This window comes from Rattus norvegicus, chromosome 14 (assembly GCF_036323735.1).
Source record: "Rattus norvegicus strain BN/NHsdMcwi chromosome 14, GRCr8, whole genome shotgun sequence".
NCBI classification, from domain to species: Eukaryota; Metazoa; Chordata; class Mammalia; order Rodentia; family Muridae; genus Rattus; species Rattus norvegicus.
In genome coordinates this window covers 57,404,429-57,425,319 of record NC_086032.1, presented here as the reverse complement: position 1 = coordinate 57,425,319, position 20,891 = coordinate 57,404,429, and positions in this window count along the sequence as shown.

Sequence of the window (20,891 nt, the reverse complement as noted above, 5' to 3'; positions counted from 1 at the left end):
GAAGTTTGGAGAATGTTTGAGCATAATCAGTAATTCACAAAGCAAATAAGAGCAACATGAAGGGAATTTTCTTCACTGAATGATAAGAAAAACATGTAATATGGAAGCATGTATTGTGAAGGAAACATATAGCTATAAGGACTTACCTCAGATGACTGAACATCAGTTATCTATGTATTTTTTCATAATGACTGAGGAACAAAAAGACAATTAAAAACACCAAAGATCAATGGGAATACCAAAACATAAAATGATAAGAAATTGGCAAATCTAACACTTGGTTGATGCATTAATTAGTAAAATGCTAATAAGATTGATACCCTACTTCTCATGGATAAGTTTGTGGTTTTGAGTTTCTGCCAATTTCCTAGCAGGCACTTAAATCATCTGTCTGGAAACCACTGCTAAAGAATTCCTGCTCTTAGTAATATACTGCAAACCTGATGCGTTTCATTTCCTCTGAAGAAAACATCTCTCCATCTCATCTGCTCAAAAGCTTTTTAAAAATGCTTTTCCAAGAAACAGATGACTAACATCATTATTTTGATGTGGAAACAGCTAACATCTGTGGCTCAAGGAAAAGAAAGAAACATACTGCAAAAAGAATGGCTCCCATGTCCTGTACAAACCTATTATATCAATTCTAATACTTACAAATAATGAGCTCTTATTATTTTCAGCTTTTTCCAGAAAGAGAGACGAGAAATGGAAAGCTTAACCCTTGCTTGCCATCATTTGTTTTTGTTAACAATGACAACTGGCTTTCAAGACGCGGATAGGGAGTTGTTTGCAACTGTCTATAAATGAATTTTTCAGATCCATCGACTGTCCAGGGCCTTTCTCAAACAAAAGAGCATGAAGCATTGAATTTTTCCATCTGTTCTTTACATGCATACATGGACAGATGGATGAATGGATGGATAAAACCACTTCTCTATTCTTAAAGAAATCTGCATGGAGGTGAAATGTTAACTGTTTTTAAATAAAAACGGGAGATCATTGTTAGTGATCTACAAATATATTAATAAAAGTCCATTTAAAAACCTATAACATCCCTTACACGGAAGTAGAGTTTCTTGGTATGCAGAGGGGGTGCAGGTAAATTGAGATCTGCTGTATATGCCTCAAATCTATGAAATGAAAATTAGTAAAGAGCTTTTCTAGCTAGTCCAACATAAATGCTTGATTATATTTATTTGTTTAAAATGTCATGACTGAAGAAGAGTGACATTGTACATGAGTGTTTCCTGGAGAAATGCCCTCATTGGAATCTTGCTACAAAGTTATAATAAATGATACATGAGAGCATATGAATGGGACTAATTTATCAAGTTTAATTTTAAAAGAGAAAAAATAATACAACAGAATATTTAATTTTAATGGAGTCCTGGTATTTACATTATTTCCATCTGAAAATTTTAGGTGATTTTGCTCAAAGAAACTTAACAATCAGTGAATTCCTGTATTTGTTAATTGACTCAACTATGATTTTTTTGGGTTTTTTTAAATAAATTTGAATACCATGAATGTCTTGTCAAGGAATCCTAATTAATTTATTTTAAAATCTATTCTACAATCAGTCATTGGGCACCTTAGAAATCAGAGATTGAATAGAATAGAATCTGAAGGCACAGACCTCAGAACATCCAGGGAGAAAGAGTAAAAATTATGATTACATGGAGAATAAGAGAGGTAAGAAACAGTCAAAACAGCATCATGGAGAAAAATAGGAAAAAGAAACCAATTTGTTATTTGAATACTGAAAAGTCTTTTGGGGGGAAAAGCAAAACTAATTAGCTAAATGCAAAAGAGGGGTACATGTAATACTGGGAATATGGAAATGTCCACACTATGAATACATATTTATGGAAATAGATATATAGCGTAGCTAGAGTACCAGTTAATTAGGGAAAATGTGAACAGATGAATTTTGATGTGAATTAAAGATGACATTTAAAAAATAAATATAGTAAAGAAATTGCTTTAGTCATGTGAGAAAGGAGCCTTTGAAGAATTTCAAGCAGACAATTTTGTGCCAATTTTTACATTAGTGTGATTATATGGACAAAAATCTGGAACTTGATCTACATGGCAAGAGTAAAGAGTGGTAAGGCAGCTGTTCAGAAAACCGCATTGTAAATAACAAAAGCATGGGATAAAAGAGTAGCAATGGGGATACAAAGAAGTATGGTGATTATTTACATTAGGGAGACTACAAGAACACAATGATCTCTTAGATACAAGTGATGGTGGAAAAGACAAAATAAGGTATGTCCCACATCGACAGGGTAAAATACCAGTGGGGAGGGAGAGTATTAGTGTTTCCCAAGACAGGAAAATCATGAAGAAAACACACTAAAAGCAAATTATATATTTAGCGTGGACATATTGAAGCTATACCAAATGGTGATATTCAGGAAACAGCATGCAATAATTGTATAATTATATTGTACAATAATAAATTATGATATTTTAAATGAAAGATTATATTTGAATGTCTGTACATTTCTAATTGTAGACATCTTTTGTTGTTAAGTGCTTTAAGGAAGAAACATCAAAATTTGGGAATGAATACAGTGACTGCATTTTAAAGACTGGTAAATAAAAGAGAAATTTGATAATGCTATCAAAAGAAAATATAAAATGAAGCTACCATGATATCATATAATAAAAGGTAGGAAATAATTTTGTACAAACATGTAATAATACCATGGAACATATCTGGGAGTAAGCGACAGAGAAAATATGTGAGGGGTGAATGTTGTTGGAGTGAGGTAATGCACATACTTTCGTGTGTGTGTGTGTGTGTGTGTGTGTGTGTGTGTGTGTGTATGTTTGTGTGTGTCTGTGTGTTTCTGTGTGTGTGTGTGAGTGTGTGTGTGAGTGTGAGTATGTGTGCGTATGGAATTCTTAAAGCAGACATAAACTAATAAGTTTTTAATGGTATGGACTGTGGTATTTATGCTCGTTGGCAGTAGATGGCATAAGTTCTTGTTTTATGTGTTTGCGGATATCTTCCATTATTATCTTTCTATTCATGGTTCACCATGATGGATCTTAGAGATTTACTGTCTTCTTCTAAGATAAGATTTTGACTATAAGCTTACTTCAAAGCATTTGTTTTGGCAACATGTCACAAACAGCCTCCTTTATAAAAATATATGGATTATCTTGGGATTAACATGTCTCTCTGAATTTGATATTTAACAGTAATCCTGTGTAATAAGGTTGATGCACAATCTTCTAAACAAAGAAAAGAATTATTGTGGCAGTTCATAAATATTGGTGAAAATGAAAGTAATTAATTTACATTACATTATTAATAAACAGAATAATATCAAGAGGTATAAGATATTGTATAAGGCCACCAGAATATCTAGTTATGCTTTAGTAACAATCAATAACAACAATAACATTAACAGCATTTATAACCCCAATTATTTTCTTACTTGGTTTTCTATCCATTTTAGGGCAGCAAATAACCCGGCCTATGTTTCTTCACTCAGGATCAAATGGTTAGAAAGTTCAAATCCTACAACTCTGAAAAGGGAAAAAGAAACATAAAATTGTTCACTAAATATTAATATTCTTAGCTCAGAAGATACACATATTAATTCTTTTGGGGAAATACCATAGTCAGATGTTTATACCTCCACTCAGGTGGAGAGAAGTTCAATTTACATTTTTAGAAAATAAGATATAAAAATCAAATGTTTCTTAAGTCATAAACATCAACACAGTTTATGCTAAACACTAAATTTTTTATTCACTTATTTTTCTGCTCGTAGAGCTTATTTATCTCATGGTTTCCATTCAGTCTTGCCATTAAAGGAAACATGTCAGTTTCATTGGTTAAAGAAATCTTTCTGTGAAAATGATAAATGCTAGTGTTTAGATCACCAATGGGGAGCTGCGGCTACTTTCACTTTGGAAAGCTATGAATTTAGAAAGCCACGTTATCTGTTTCCCAAAACACATACAAATAAATAACGAAAAAAGAAATCAGAAAAACACACAGTAAACAAAAAGAAAAAGCCCCTTTCAAATGAATTTGGAAAAGGAAATAACTAAACTCCTCATTGAGTCCATTTATCTTAGTCACTCTCTCCTCTGAGTTAAAATGAGTATCAACAATGTTTTCTATGGATGCTGCAAATTATTATCCCACTACTTTTTATCCAAATATAATTACAGCTAAAGGTTCTATCCAGTTTCACCCAGGAATGGTCTCTGATGGTCCAAGGTGATTTTCCTTGTGTCATTTTGTTATTGTCATTTGCTTATTTTTTTTTTTGCAAATTTAATTGGAGTACTATCAACTGGACTGCTACCAATTTCATTTCCACGGGTCAGTATTTATGTATATATTTCGTTTTTCCCTTTTTAATTTTATTTTTTCTTGGATATTTTGTGTATTTACATTTTAAATGTTATCCCCTTTCCCCTCCCCCATACCCCAGATATTCCCATTCCCAACCACTCACTCCTACCTCAATGCCCTGGCATTCCCTTACACTGGGGAAACGAGTCTTCACAGGACCAAGAGTTTTTCCTCCTATTGATGCTGAACAATGCATCCCCTGCTACATATGTGACTGGAGTCATGGGTCTCTCCATGTGTATTCATTGGTCGGTGGTTTAGTCCCTGGAACCTCCGTTGGGGTCTGATTGGTTGATATTGTTGTTCTTCCTATGGTGTTGCAAACTTCAGCTCCTTCAGGCTTTTCTCTAACTCCTCAGGGGGGTCCCCCTGTTCAGTCCAATGGTTATCTGTAAGCATATTCATCTATATCAGTAGGACTCTTGGCAGAACCTCTCAGAAGATATCCATATCTGGCTCCTGACAGCAAGCGCTTCTTGGCATCAGCAATAGTGGCTGGGTTTGGTGGCTGCATATGGGATGGATCCCCAGGTGGGGCAGTCTCTGGATAACCTTTTCTTCAGTCTCTGATCTACTCTTTGGCCCTGTATTTCCTCTCGTGAGTATTTTATTCTCCCTTCTAAGAAGAAATGAAGCATCCACATTTTGGTCTTCCTTCTTCTTGAGCTTCATATTATCTGTGAATATTTTCTTAGGCATCTCAAGCTTTTTGGTTAATAACCACTTATCAATAGGTGCATACCGTGAGTATTCTTTTGTGACTGGGTTAACTCACTCATGAATATTTTCTAGTTCCATCCATTTGCCTAAGAATTTTATGTAGTCATTGTTTTTACTAGCTGACTAGTACTCCATTGTGAAAATATACCACATTTTCTGTATCCATTCCTCTGTTGAAGGACATCTGGGTTCTTCCCAGCTTCTGGCTATTGTAAATAGAGCTGCTATGAACATAGTGGAGCATGTGTCCTTGTTATATGTTGGAACATCTTTTGGGTTTAAGTACAGGAGTGATATAGCTAGGTCCTCAGGTAGTACTGGGTCCAATTTTCTGAAGAACTGCCAGACTGATTTCCAAAGTGATTGTACCAGCTTGCGATCTCACCAACAATGGAGTAGTTTTCCTCTCTCTTCACATCCTCACCATCTTCTACTGTCATCTGAGTTTTTGGTGTTAGCCATTCTGACTGGTGGTTGGTCGAATCTCCGTCCAACAGAAGATTGAGATCCAGAATATACTAGTAACTATTATAAAACATGTAAAGGGAGAATAATCAAGTCAATTAATATGTACATGAAGATGTGAATAGAAAAAATTAAGTGAAAATAAACAAACAGCTAATAGACTCAAGCAAACGTATTTGACACATTGACTCATGAAATAGATGCCAGTTTCTTACGTTAAATGATAAGTGAATACAAAACTTCACAAAGTCCATTTCACCAGGGTCAGAAAGGTTGTCAGCAGAAAAGAAAAAAAGATTAAGAGGGTGATTGAATCCACTATTAGCTACTGAGAAGAATCTAAGTTAATGCCTTCACTTTGCAAGGAAGTGGCCACTCAAAAATTGAAATTAGAACTACTATACTAACAAGTCTGCTCTATAGTTCTGGATGTGTGCTAAAAGAACTGAAGGCCACCTTCTGTAAAGACACTCATAAACCCATGCTTACTGTGCCATGGTTTATACCTACTGGCCTAAATGATAATAATAACAATAATAATAATAATAATAATAATAGGCATCCATCAACACCTAGATATACGAATGAAGAAAAGATGGTAGACACTATGGTCTTTTATTGAGACATAATAAAAATACAGCATGTGATGCTGACAATTGAAAGCATTGTGATAATTGAGATACTCCATCCTAACAAACACATGGATCACATATTTTCTCATGTCCTGAATCGGAGTAGGGAGAATGAGCATGAAAGCAAAAGGGGAACTATTAGCAATCAAAATGAGAAACAGGGTACAGAGAAAAGTGAGGGAATGTTCAAAGCAAATCCTACTCAAGAATGGATAGGGCATATAGAATCCATTATTTTGCACACTTCATACATATTACTTAAAATGATAACCCATTCCTGCTTCTGAAAACTGACCATACTGAGATTGTGTTTCATCGAGATACCCTAGGAAATCCAGTGCAGAAGAGTTGGGTACTCTATCTCCTTTCTTTTGTCACTTCTTTGCAGTTTGCCCATCTGCTAAAAACGTGGTCTGCCTTCCAAGCTGCAATAAAATATTTTATCACAAGTGCCTTTATGCAACGCAGATATCTCTCATTTAATTCTTAAATAACAGTTTTGTATTTTCCATATGGACAGTGAAACATTGTATATACTTCAGGATTTTCTTATGTTTACAACCAAGTTCTAGAAATCCATATTTATATATTTAGCAGGTTATAGGATTTATGTTAGGAAAAGGAAACATCAAATTCTCAGGGCTTAAAGATTTATATCCTACTTGCATGATATTATTTTATCTCAAGGAATGTTTATTAAACATTACAATTTCTAGCAGATATGAAACATATGCTTGCTACAACACCTGTTACATGGCAAAAATATGAAGAATGGAAAGTCTGGCACTCTGTTTAAGGTACATTTTCTTCGTTTTCAGTTGGAAATCCTTTAATAAAGAACACTATCTTAATCTTTCAATGAAATTTTACAACTGAATAGCACAGGCAACATGTGAAAATGTTAGTTTGACTAAATATTACTTTCAGTGTTAATGTTTAAGCTTTGTATAAATAAATAACTTTCTTCATTAAGAATAACTACCCAAAAGAATAAGGAACTATATACAGAAAAGAAAGGTAATGATCTTCTAAAGGTACTCCCCGAAGAGAATAAAAGTAGAACCTGTATATAGGGGAATCATTATTTTTGGAAAGGAAAGCATTTTGTTTTTTAAATGAGGAAATTAAAGGACAGGGGAAGGAAAAGCAATGTGAAGATATCGGGGAAATAGAGTATTCAGAATGTGTTCCAATTCCTAACCTATCCAAGAAATAAAAGTTTACCTGAAATTCCTTATATCACAAGATATTTATGGCACAGCTAAGACTGAGGAGGCAAAAAGTCCACATAGTTTGGGTACCATCACCCTACTACGCTTCTCTTCAGCAGAAATCCAGTGTATACTGTGTTTCACATTTTATTTCTAGACTCCATAAGAGAGAATATATACATGACTCTAATTTGTACAGTAAATGGTAGAAAGATAGAAAGAAGGCAAACCAAAGGAGAAAACGGAGTTCCCATGAGAATAAAAGAAGCCATTGGTTATTCCACACCACTTTCAGGCTCATGGATAAAATATTTTCAATAAATACCCTCTTATGGAGAATGAAAAAGTAGCATTATGATCTATTATTTATGTTAGACACTGTGTTAGGATAGATTAACTGAGTGTTTGATTTTTGTAAGAAAGCCGATAGACTAGGATCATTTAAAGTTTAATAAATTATAAACTGTTAATGAGTTACAAGCATGCTAACTTGATTGTTATATTATGACATTTTGACAAATGTATTCAAGTATCAAATATGGAACTCTACTGAGAATTGAATTTTTATTCCAGAAAGAGGGATATGGAAAACAATAAAGAACATAGCAGCATGCACTAGTTATCTGCGACCTAAACATAGTTACATGTCTTATATACCATGTTTCCATTCTTCAGGGTAGCAAATGTCCAGTGTAGTTTTCACAGTAGTCTTATAATTCTCCAATATTCTCTAATGAGACAGCTCAAAGTATTCAATTTTTACTAAATCTAAGACTATGTATGTTAGCTTTATTTTGTTTTTGTTTTTTTAACTTTAATTATTTTATTTTTCCAGTCGTTGCCTCCTTTTCCAGGTCCTTCCTTCCACAGTTCCTCATCCCATTCCCCTTCCTCCTTGCCTACAAGAGGGTGCTTCCCTACCCACCTGGTCTTGTATTTCCCTGAGGCCTCAAGTCTTTCCAGGATTAAACTCATCTTCTCCAACTGAGGCCAGATAATGCAGACTCTGCTATATATGCACTAGGGGCCTTGGACCAGCACATGATTGGTGACTCAGTCTTTGGGAGCACCCTGAGGTCTGATGTAGTTGAGACTACTGGTCATCTTATGAGGTTTTTCTTCCATTCACATTCTTCAATCCTTCCATAATTCAACCATAGTGGTCCTTGATTTCAGTCCAGTGGTTGTGTTTAAGTATATGCCTCTGTCTCAGTCAGCTGCTAGTCATGCCTCTCAGAGATCACACATGTCAGACTCCCATCTGTAAGTACATCATGGCATCAGAAATAGTGTCAGGCCTTGGTCACCCTCCCCCTAATGAGATGGATCCCAAGTTAGGCTGGTCACTGGACCACCTTTCCTTCAGACACTTCTGATTTTTGTTTCTGCAGTTCTTTAAGACAGGAACAATTCTGGGTCAGGAATATTAAGTTTGATGTAGTACCCTCGTCCCTCAACTTGAGGCCCTATCTATTACTAGAGGTAGACTCATTCAGTCCTCTCTCCCCACTGTTGGACATTTTGCCTAAGGTCACCCCCAATGAATCCTGAGAGTCTCTAATCTCCTGGGTCTCTTGTACTTTCTAGATGGTTCCCCCACCTTCCATCCCCCAAGACTGCTTATTTTCATTCATTCTTATGGTCCTCTGGGCTTCTCTTCCCCTCATCATACCTGATCCTGTTCCCCTTTTCTCCTCCTCTTCCCCTCTCTCACCCAGAACTCTGTCTCTCATGATTATTTTCTTCATTCTTCTGAGCAGGATTGAAACATCCTCACTTAGGCCTTTCTGGTTGTTACACATATCTGTGAGCTGCATTCTAGGTATTTTGTACATTTTGACTAATATCTACTTATCAGTGAGTACATGCCTTGCATGTCCTTTTGACTCAGAGTTACCTCACTTGGGATGATATTTTCTAGTTCCTTCCACCTGGCTGCAAAGTTCATGATGTCCTTGTTTTTAGTAACTGCATAGTATTCCATTGTGTAATGACCCATTCTTTAGTTGAAGGGCATTGGGTTGTTTCTAGCTTCTGGCTATGGTAAGAAATACCATAGGCTGCTATGAACACTCAACTTCATACGGAAAAACAAAAACACCAAAACAATTCTCAACAATAAAAGAACTTAGTATTGGTACAGAAACAGACAGATCGATAAATGAAATAGAATTGAAAACCCAGAAGTAAACCTAAAAACATATGGACACTTGGGTTTTTTTTTGTTGTTGTTGTTGTTTTTGTTTGTTTGTTGTTTGTTTGTTTTTTTGACAAAGAAGCCAAAAACATACTGTGGGAAAAAGAAAGTATGTTCAAAATTGGTGCTGGTCTAACTGGAAGTCTGTATACAGAAAAATGAAAATAGGTCCATATTTATCATCTTGCACAAAGCTAAAGTCCAAGTGCAGCAGTTACCTCAAAATAAAACCAGAAACACTGAATTTAATAAAAGAGAAAGTGGGAAAGATCCTCAAACTCATTGGCATGGAGGTAGAGGTTAGTTTTCTGAACAGAACACCAATGGTTCATGCTTTAAGGTCAAAAATTGACAAATGGGACTTGATGAAACTGAAAATCTCTATACGGAAAAGATACTGTCAATAGGACAAATCAGCAACCAACAGGTTCGGAAAAATTCTTCACTAGCCCTACATCCAATAGAGGGCTAATATATAAAATATATAGACACCAGAAGAAGTTAATGTCCAAAAAAATCAAATAACACAATTTAAAAATGGGGTACAGAGCTAAATAGAGAATTCACAATAGAAGAATATTGAATGGCTGAGAAGCCTGTACAGAAATGTTCAAAGTCTTTAGTCATCAGGGAAATGCAAATCAAAGCGACCCTGAGAATCAACCTTAAACCAATCAGAATGGCTAAGATCAAAGAGTCATGTGACAACATATACTGGCAAGGATGTGGAAAAGACTAACACTCCTCCATTGCTGTTGGGATTGCAAACTGGTACAACAACTCTGTAAATCCATCTGACAGTTCCTTGGAAAATTAGAAATAGCTCTACCTGAAGACACTCTTGTGCATAAACCCAAAGATGGCCCACCATACCACAAGGTCACACTCTCCACCATGTTCTTAACAGCCTTATTTTGTAATAGCCAGAGGTTTTCATTTCTTGCTATGTACATAAGACTTGATTTAAACTTCTCGTGTTCCTCTTGCCACGGACTCCAGGGAACTGTAATTACAGATATGCACCACCATATCCATCTTTATTCACAATTTAATACAATTAAATTCACAATTTTAATCAAAATATAAATGAATAAATTGGCATCTGTTCTATGAAAAGTTAAGGATTTTACTTTACTGAGAGTGGGATATTTTAGTACATTCCTTTTGGCTGCTATTTGATGGTTTCTATATTGTAAATAGTTAAAAGCTTTTGTTGAAAAAAACATAGTTCCTGGGGTTGGGGATTTAGCTCAGTGGTAGAGCACTTGCCTAGGAAGCGCAAGGCCCTGGGTTGGGACCCCAGCTCCGAAAAAAAGAACCAAAAAAAAAAAAAAAACCATAGTTCCTTTGAATATATAGAGGGAATAAAGGTAATTTAATCCCAAGACATTCTCATATATTATTTCTTTTCAGAGTTCCATCAGTTATAACTACATAATGGCATTTAACACTTTCTAGCAGATATATCCTGTGTCTTAGGAGTGTACTTGCAGGTGCAGTATCTATCTAAATCCTCACATTCTCATGTGGCATCTCTTATGTCAAACTTCCCTTGTTAGTCTAGACTGTTTCCAATCACATGCCAGCTGACAAAGAAGTGTATATTTACTCCATGTTAAATTGGATTTGACTATAAAGTTCTTTCAAAGTTCTATATCTAAGAATAAACTCAAATTTTCCCAATAGCCTACCAAAAATAAACAAACAAAAATAAATAAATACATAAATAAATCTGCCTGATGATTATATCAAAAATACTAATTTTAATCTAATAATAAGGATTTAGTCAAGTTCTTTCTTAAAGAATCTGATAGGCTTATTTACTTCATCTCTCACCTAAGCAATTTTGAATCAAATCATTGGCTGATAGGTGATAGGTAGGTAGATGGGTAGATGATAGATAGATTGACTGATGAAAGAAAGATGGATAAGTTATATATGAAAGTTATAATAATTAGGTATATAAATGTTGATATATAAACATATAAATTATGATTATATTTTATAGACATAATATATAGATATTGTATAGATTAATATAAAAAGGAGTATAAAAATTTGATTCCTAATACTTCATAGGTTATATTGTTCTTATGTCCCATAACCTAATAAATTTATGAGAAACCCTAAACGAACTCTCCTTTTATTTCAGTAGTAGGTACAAACTACACAAATAAATTTGCTCAGCCTATTAAAGGTAGTAATATCCCTTACATTCTAGAAATACCAGAAAATGTCCCCTTTCTGTACTATATAATATTCTCTGCAGGTTCTCATCCTCTCTCTTCTTTGTTGCCCTCCCCACTCCCAATTTCCTCATTTTATAAGTAATTAATTTTTTCTGTATTATTAGTTTGGATGTGACCATATTTCTTCATATACAAATAACTTGTTTGAAATAAGTTAGATTCTACAACAGAGAAATGTCTCTGTTGTGAAAAAGTCACTAAAGGAAAATCACTACCAGAAAGAGTTGTCTTGTTGTTTTTTTTATGCTAGGTAACCAACTCTGACCTGGGTGCTTAATTATGACTTGAAATTTATTGGTTGATAATAAGTAAGCTGCAACTAGCTAGATAACTAGCATTTAAAGATAGAAGTATGAGATTGGTGCACTCCTCTAAGTGCCCCCGAGTCTTGTGTTCGCTTAGGCCTTTATATATGTCTTAGAATGAATAATGTTCAAATTACTATATGAGCTGACTAGTACAAGCCAAAGGACGAGACACTATGTGCCTAATTGGTTGTGCATTTCAGCTAAAAATCAGTTATGGTTTAGTTGATAGTATAACAGAAAGCGACTTGATTTAGGTGGTAGTCAAATATTGGGTAGTCATTAGGAATGATCATTTATTAGATAATGAATAAGCAGGTATGAATAAGAGAAAGTGATATTGCACATTTTATTGAAGCCATCGTGAGTCCACCAAATATCATTGTTGGTTGATACCTGCTATCACTGGCTATGCATTTGTCATCAATGAAGCCTTTTTTCTGCAGAATCATAGTAGAAAATATTACCTTCTAGAGTCATATTCAAGAGGTTAATCTGAACATCCCCAAAGGAGAGACTATTATTAACCATGAAGATACTGATTTGAGATTCACTGGGGGAAAACAGTATAAACATGAGGAGAATAGAGATTCACTGATAGAATGGTTTAAAACAAAGAAGAGGGACTAGAGAAGAGTGCAGGGAGAGAAAAATACAGGGGACTAAGTGAATGAGGCATGAGAGAATAAATGAAGAACAGAAGAGCAGAGGGACAGAGTCTAAGAGGGACCAGGATAAAAGCTCCTAAGAACTAATTTATGTCCTTCAAGAATTCATATACTAAATTTGTAAATCAAAATGTAGATCCTCTATTGCCTAGAGATATTACAATATAATTTAAAATATCATATAAGCCTATTTATATTTTTTCTTAAAATTGTCTTCTTTTGCATCAGGGAAAGCATTTGCATTCTAAAGACTATCTGATCTATTTAGATTGTAATATTTTTACTGCTCTCGCTAACACTTCAAGACGTCATCATAGAGTCTTTCCAGTACTTTTTCATGCCTCCTAGTATTCCAGAGCATTTTGTGGGGTCATAAGATTTTTTATTGTTAGTTTTGTTGGTTTGTTTAACTTCTGATACAGGAAGCTATTTGCAACAATTTCATTGTTTATACTATCAGACCTAAAAGAGAGACTAGTTTAAAACCTTGAGGAAGCCCAAGTCCTAGAATTAGTCACATTTCTGTTGTACCTTTTGGCTTCGAGGAGTAATTTATTCCTGAGTGACCAATGGAATTTGTTCACTTTATAGAATCACTTACATCACATTTATTGAATCTCAATGAAGTATTTTTCTTTTGTTCCATATCTAGAATACTGTGCCCTAAGGATAAGCACAATTGCTTAAAATCCAGGCAGCCATCTTATTGCTGGGTACATAACCAAATGTATATTCTATCTGCATACTCTTTAAATACTTTCAGCTAATTTGAACAAACTGATCATGTGATTCAACCTATGGCGGCAACAATAATAACCATTATCCAGCACTGCTTCTTTAGGATAAAGCTTCACAGGTGCCTAACTTTAAAAGTCACTGCTATGTACTCCTCCTGTTTCCAAATATAAAACCTCATTCTTAACTAATTCAGAATCTTAGGTGCAATCCACAGTGTAAAAGTGTGGTAAATTGAATAGGTATGGACCCATAGATTCATGTGTTTGAATGCTTGGCCATAGGGTGTGGCACTTTGGGATGTGTATTGAAAGTGTGGTCTCATTGAAGGATGTTACTGTGGAGGTGGGCTTTGATATTTCAAATGTTCAAGTAATATCCAATGTGGCACACTGTCTCCTGGTGCCTTTGGATCAAGACGTACATAGAATTATCAGCTCCTCCAGTATTAAAAATACTACACATTACAAAGAGATTGTACAATAATATTGACTTTGTCTGAGGGCTTCTGGAGATTAAGATTATGAAGCAAGTTCAAAAATTTGAATAGAAATGGATTTAGCCTATGTTAGTAGAATAGTAATTCTATAACCTTACCATGATCCTGCACAATCAGAAATTCCTAAGAAGATAAGATGAAAAGTTTTAAAAAAATAAACATAAAGGAGAAATAACAATAGATTTTGCAAACAAAAACACTGATACTGATTGCATTTGGTGAACGAGTTTATTTAAATTAGTCTTGTTTCAGTAGTTCACTGATTTATTTTTTTCACAAAATGCCATTCTTTTCACTTGCTACAAGTTACTCTTTCAAAAACTCAAACTCCATGCTTATTATTGCTGCTATAGATAAGAAAAACAGGCTATAATATCTAGAATACCCAGTGGGTCAAAGCTTGTCTAGACAATTGTGCTACTTAGGTAAAGTCAGAAATAATATGGGGAGTTGTTTTGGTGCCTGTCATTCATTGCATGTCTTTTTTGGTGATTTCTCCCTAGAAAAGAATTGATTCATATTTACATCACTCTGTTCCTTGTCAAACTTTGCAATATGTAAGTTCCATAGGATCTTTGAGACATGATTATAGACATAAATAATACTAGAGAGCATCCATGCACATAATCTGTGATTTACTTGCTATTCTATATGCACTACCCATAAAAGCTCTGTAAATTTGATATTGTTTGAGGCATCCCATTTTGATGCACCAGAGAAACTCCAGGCCTTTTCAGTGCTGTGAACATATTGGACATGTGGAATTTCTAGGGCAGCTTCTTCATGTTTACTTTAATGGTATGTCCCATGATGAGGCTTTATTACAGCAATTCCCCTTCCTGCTTTCAATCCTGTCATCCAGCACAGCTTGAGTGCCTGTTGGACCAAAAGACTTTCAAAAATGTCAGAAACTTGATGCTCTGTTCATTAAGGACCTTGGATTGTTGTTAATCATTGACTTATGTTTAGCTATTCATTTTATACATTCTGCTACAGTACATGTACACATTTTAAATGTAAGATTCTGGGCTTCTTCTTAGCATAATGATAATAAGAAGAAAATCATACTTGATTTATTTAAATAACTTTCACTTTCTACTTGAAAGACTTTTTTTTTCTGGGCTACCTGGTATTCATAGTAAATAAATCCACCTTGTGTAATGTAACTATATAGAACTACTCAGTTGCTTGCTATAATTTGGAGTTCGTAAGCATCTTGTGGATGTGCCTCAGCAAATTAAATACATGAGGGCCTGGTGAATAAGAGCACTTGGAGCACAAATATGAGTACCTCAAAACAAACCCTTAATATCCACCTAAACGATAGGATGTGCACTACAGAGGCCCAGACAGAAGTATCACTGAGGCATGCTGACAGCAGCCTGGCTCCTCATTTAGTGAGAGACGTTATATCAAAGGAATAAGGTAGAGAATGATAGAACAGTATACTTCATGGCTTGTTCTCACCTAAGACATGTATAAGTGCAAGTAACACAGAATCATTTTTAGATATTCTCATTCTCTCTCTCTCTCTCTCTCTCTCTCTCTCTCTCAGATGTACAAAATATATAATTCCAAACATATCAGCATATTATTATTTTCTTATCATATCAGTTGCAAAACCAATTGTCTCAGGTCTTTAATGACAGGCATTTGTTATGCTATTATCTTAGTAGGAACGTGTGTGTTAATGGGATCTGAATTGTACATCATGCATTTTTCTGTGGAAAGTTCCTTGATTCTTTTAAACTTAAATATTATTTCCATGTCATGAAAACTCATGTTGTAAAACAAAGACTACTATTGTACAGCTATTCCTTTCATATATTTGTGTTCCTTACATTTGATTTCTTTCTCCTCCATTTGGAAGCCTATTTGTTATTTAAAAACATATCTATGAAACAATTAAAAAGCGGGCAAGAGATCTGTAGTTGTAAAGATTTAGATATTTCTATAAGCTAGTCCATTGTGATACCACAAGTGATTATATGTCTCTACATATTATATGGATCCGTAGTTAGGACAATAATATAAAATGATTTCCAGGGAAAATCTCAATTAAAATGTCATTCTAATATTCATGTTATATAATTAGTAGTATTTTACGTCGTCGTCGTCGTCGTCGTCGTTGTTGTTGTTGTTGTTGTTTTCCTCGTGGAGAGGTTTAATGAGAGAAGGGGAGAGAAGAGGAAAGGAGGCCGGCTATGAGCACATGAGGGGAAGGGGGGGAAGAGGGACAGGAACAGAAGGGAAGAGCAGGAAAGAGAAGAGAACAAAGAGAGAGCAAGAGAGCAAGGGTGTATTTTAAGTTTTATAGATAAATATTAAAGAAACTTGAATTCTCCATATGGCCCCACCTACAGACGTTAGTGAATATGATTTTGTCTATGAGTACTCATATACAGTCAAACTACTTGGAATTTTGAGGTTTCTTCTCTTCTAAGACCTAATCAATGAAATGTTCAAATTTCAAATAAAACAACAAAGCATTTATTAAATTAATAACTTCAAATTAATAGCTAAAAAACAAATTTCTCAATAAAAATTAACACCAACTCTTCCACAGCTAACCAATCAGGTATACTTACCTATCAAGTCAACTAAGAAAAACTTTCCCACCAAAATAAATTATTTCTAATTTGCTGTTTCAAATTAACAAAACAAATAAACAAAATTTATAAGGGCTCAGTGAACAGTAGTAGGTCTTTGAAGAAACAAGATAAGGTTGAGGCATCCTGTATGGTGTGTAGATAGTGAACTTTCACTTACAAAGCTACATTAGTAGAAATATGGCCATTAATATGTCATCTTTCCAGTCCTTGGGAAAAATGATTTCTTTTTTCCTCTGTTATCAAAGAATATGCATAAGACACACACTAGAAAATATACTTAATCTGTTCTTAATCAAATGCAAGGTATTAATGGATTAAAAAATAGTATGCTCTAACATACACTTTCTAATTCTAAAGATAGAATGACGTTTAATTTAAGTTTCTTTTACAGAGCTTCATTTTAACAGCATATATTCACTATGCACTGGAACTATTCTGTATGATACAGGTGCCAGCAAATGAAATATAACAGAATTCTACCATTTATATTAAATTACCTCTTTGTATATCATACTTTGTTTGTCGGAATATCAATCCATCTGACCTTAAAATATAGAAGCCATGACCAGAAATATTGTTGTTTTGACACCTCTCCTTCCCCACACTGACTAACTTTTGTACTGCCAGAAGGTGCCTGACCAGCTGGCAGGGAAGAAACAATATTAATGATCTTACACAAGTGTTAGTCACATAATGTATAATATCAACATTCTTGGCAAGATGTCCCCATTGTGTACAATCTTGTCATGATAGTTTACAGTGGTGATCATGTGTTCTTTGATTGGAGGTGAGGAACACTCCACAAGAGGGAATTTTTCATGGTAGTTGTAAACATGATTTAAAAAAATGACTGAGGAGATCCTAGACCCTACAGTCAAACTTAGTACTGTTATTTAACAGAATCAAAATGGCAGCAAGGTCTTTTAAAATATGTCTACTCATGGACAAATGCAACTCTCAGTTTAATCTGAGATGCCTTTTATTAAATTAAAAGAAGTAAATGAAAATATACATGATGGCTCAAGGTGCTGAGAGTAAATAACAGTTGAGAATTTATCCTTTACAATTCTCTATGAAGGTTAAAAATACAAGACTGTAAGAGCCATAAGTTAAAGATAAGGCTGTGAACAGTTGTCTTCTGGTTATGTCACAGCACCACAGTCCTGACTTCATGACAGTTATTATGATAGATATTATAGAACTATACAACAATGGGCCTATTAATGATCAATCAAGAATCAGAGAGGAGCATGTGGGACCTAACACCTACTACTGAACTAACTACTACCTAACTCTGGATGCTGGAGAAAAGGTAGTTATTGTCTTCAGTTGTCTGCCCCTGAGAAGTCTATTATATTCCAGGAGATAATACTAAACCAAAACTATGTTCTCACAAGAGACACAATTTGCCTCAAAAACAATAAAGTTTTTAAATGATTTTCACTCAATTAACTTAGTAGAAATGGAATCAATCTATACAATAGGTGTGAGCCTTTTCTTTTGCTTATTTTTTAATATTTTAATATTTTTGTATTGTGCAAATTTCACAGTGGCCTTAGCTCTTTATGCTGCAAAACCCCACAAGAATTGGAAGGATCACTTAGATTAAGTCTTTTCTATAGATTCTTAGCTAACATTTTCAGCAAGTGCTTAAAGCTCAAATAAAGGCAATGATATTTCCTGAGAGACTAAATTATGTGAGAGGAAGGAAGATAGAAGGTATTGGAAGAAAGGAAACATAAACTATTGGTTGGTTGATGAGGGTTTGTAGCAATACTATTTTTCAAATTTGTTTCTGATTTTTCAATACATTCTATGCGAAACTGTCTGAAAGGTGAGGGTGATGAGGAGGATAAACTGAAGACTGGGCTGGGTAAGAAATTGAGAGGACAAGAAACAATCATCTTGTTGGCAGTTAGAAGTCATTAGCAGTTGATGCTCACTAATTTTTGTACAGTCAGTCAGCAACTCAGTTAGGCTGCTCAGTTTTCAAAGGATTCTGTTAAAGAATGAAGAAGTAGATTTTCAATTTACACTATGATTGAATAGTGTCAAAATCATATGGTACAAGAAGACAGAGTGAAGTGAAGGGATAATGATGGAAAAAGAATAAATAACAAATAATACTAACAGTGAATCACAGAATCAAAGAGGCATAAACAATCAAATGAAACTATGTGAGTTATAGAATTCTCAGATGTCAGATAACTGTATGATAGAACAAAGAATAATGAGATCAAAATTGAAGGCAAAGCTGACAGGTAAGATGTTGTCTCTGAGCCAATAGGAGCATGATTGTCTAGGAGTGGCCTGCAGTTTTCTAATTGGATATGAGGTTACTTCATAGAAGTACACAGTTGGTACAAACATGGTCAACAGCCAATCACTAGAAAGGCAACCTTTCTACTGATATTATCCTAATCTCACATATCATCAAGCTATCTTTAGAATATCTTTGCTTACACTCTTAGATTAAGGTTATTCTCACCTTTGATGGCAGAACTTTCGTTTTGCAAAAGGTGATATATAGTAATATAGAGCCTCGTAACTAGTTGAGTCTGAGAAACAGCAACTGTTTACAGTTCATCCCTAAACCATCTTCCTCCAAGGCCCAAAGAATGTCACAGAAGTGAAAGAAATATTTCAAAATCTGGAATATTGGAAGAAGTATGAAGAAAATCTATTTTCTGGGTATGCTGGGATTTCTGTCAACATGAATATAGAGAATTGTGCTCTGAGAGCATTTATAACACTTACACACAACATAATATGCTACAGGAAGGAGATTAATTGAGAAGAATGATTACAGCCTCAGTGGAAGGAATAGGAAAGAAGAATGGGGCAAGGGTAAATATTGTCACAAAACACTGCATACATGTATACATTGTCAAAAATTCCATTTAAAATTGTGACACAAAGACTACATGTTTTACTTTGTAAACAAAATAAACCCGTGTTTTGAGGACCAGTGCTAAGAATTAAAATAAATACTTTAAGTTTTTCATTTCACTTACTCATTTTAAATGTATTCAAAAAACTATAATCAGTAAGACTCTTGAACTAATATATACTAATATATACATAAAAAGTATACTATTCTTAGTATACGTAAGTAATACCACAATACTACTTCCGTGAGTACTGTTTCTACTCTAGTGAAGAAGTATTAATTGACTATCTGTATTAGTCAGTGTTTTTAAGAGATATAGAATTAGTATGTTATGTACACAAATAAAAGGACATCAATTGCAAGATATTGGCCAACAACATAAGTAGGATGAGGAATTCGATAGCACAACAGGAAGCTCGGGAAAGCTAAGGGCACAAGTCAACTGAGCCCCAGAGGTTTAAGAGCAATTCAAACTGAGAAGAAAAAAAAGTAGACATTAATGCTGTCTTTAGTACATCTGCTACTTATGTATTGTGAATCTTTCAAGTTTTAGTAATCTATTAGTTATAGGCCATAAACATTTGTATCTTTCAGAAAGTACTTCATAAAAATTAGTATAATCCCTCAACATAAATAAAAATCTTCTCATTCTAGTGTTGACTACAGGAAAAATCTTAATTGACTACACCATCCCAGCTTTCACCCCTTCTCAAATCTAATTCCTCTTATTTCTCTCATTTTACTAGTTCTCATTAAACATTTACATGATTAATCTAATGTTCTTCCTTTGATTCGCTTCAAATTCCTTCCTGCTTATTATTTTTGGTTGTGCCTCAAGCTAGGTGTTATACAATAAACAGTAAACCTCTTGATGAATACAATCAAGGGATACATTAAAGAAGCAAATACAGTTTGATAATAAAATGGTAAAGTTTCTGTATGCTACTTAGTTCTTTTGTCATCTTTGCCACAGCTTTTCATTTTCAAAATATCTTCATGCATAGATGAATGTGTTCACTTATACATCATTTAAACTTGGTTAATACACTCACTATGCATTAACAGTATCTTGAACCTAATGACTTCTAGGTCATTATAAGAAAAATTCTTCAGTGAAATAAATATTTTTCATATAATATATTTTGATTATGATTTTCCCTCACCCCCAGCTCTTCCAAGGACCTCTTAACCTCTACTCCCAATTGACTCCACCCCTTTGGTCTCTCCTTAATAAACAAAGATACATCTAAAGAAAAAAATAATACAATAAGGCAAAAGCAAACTAACCAGATTAGACAAAAGAAAACAAAAACAGAAAAAAAAATGA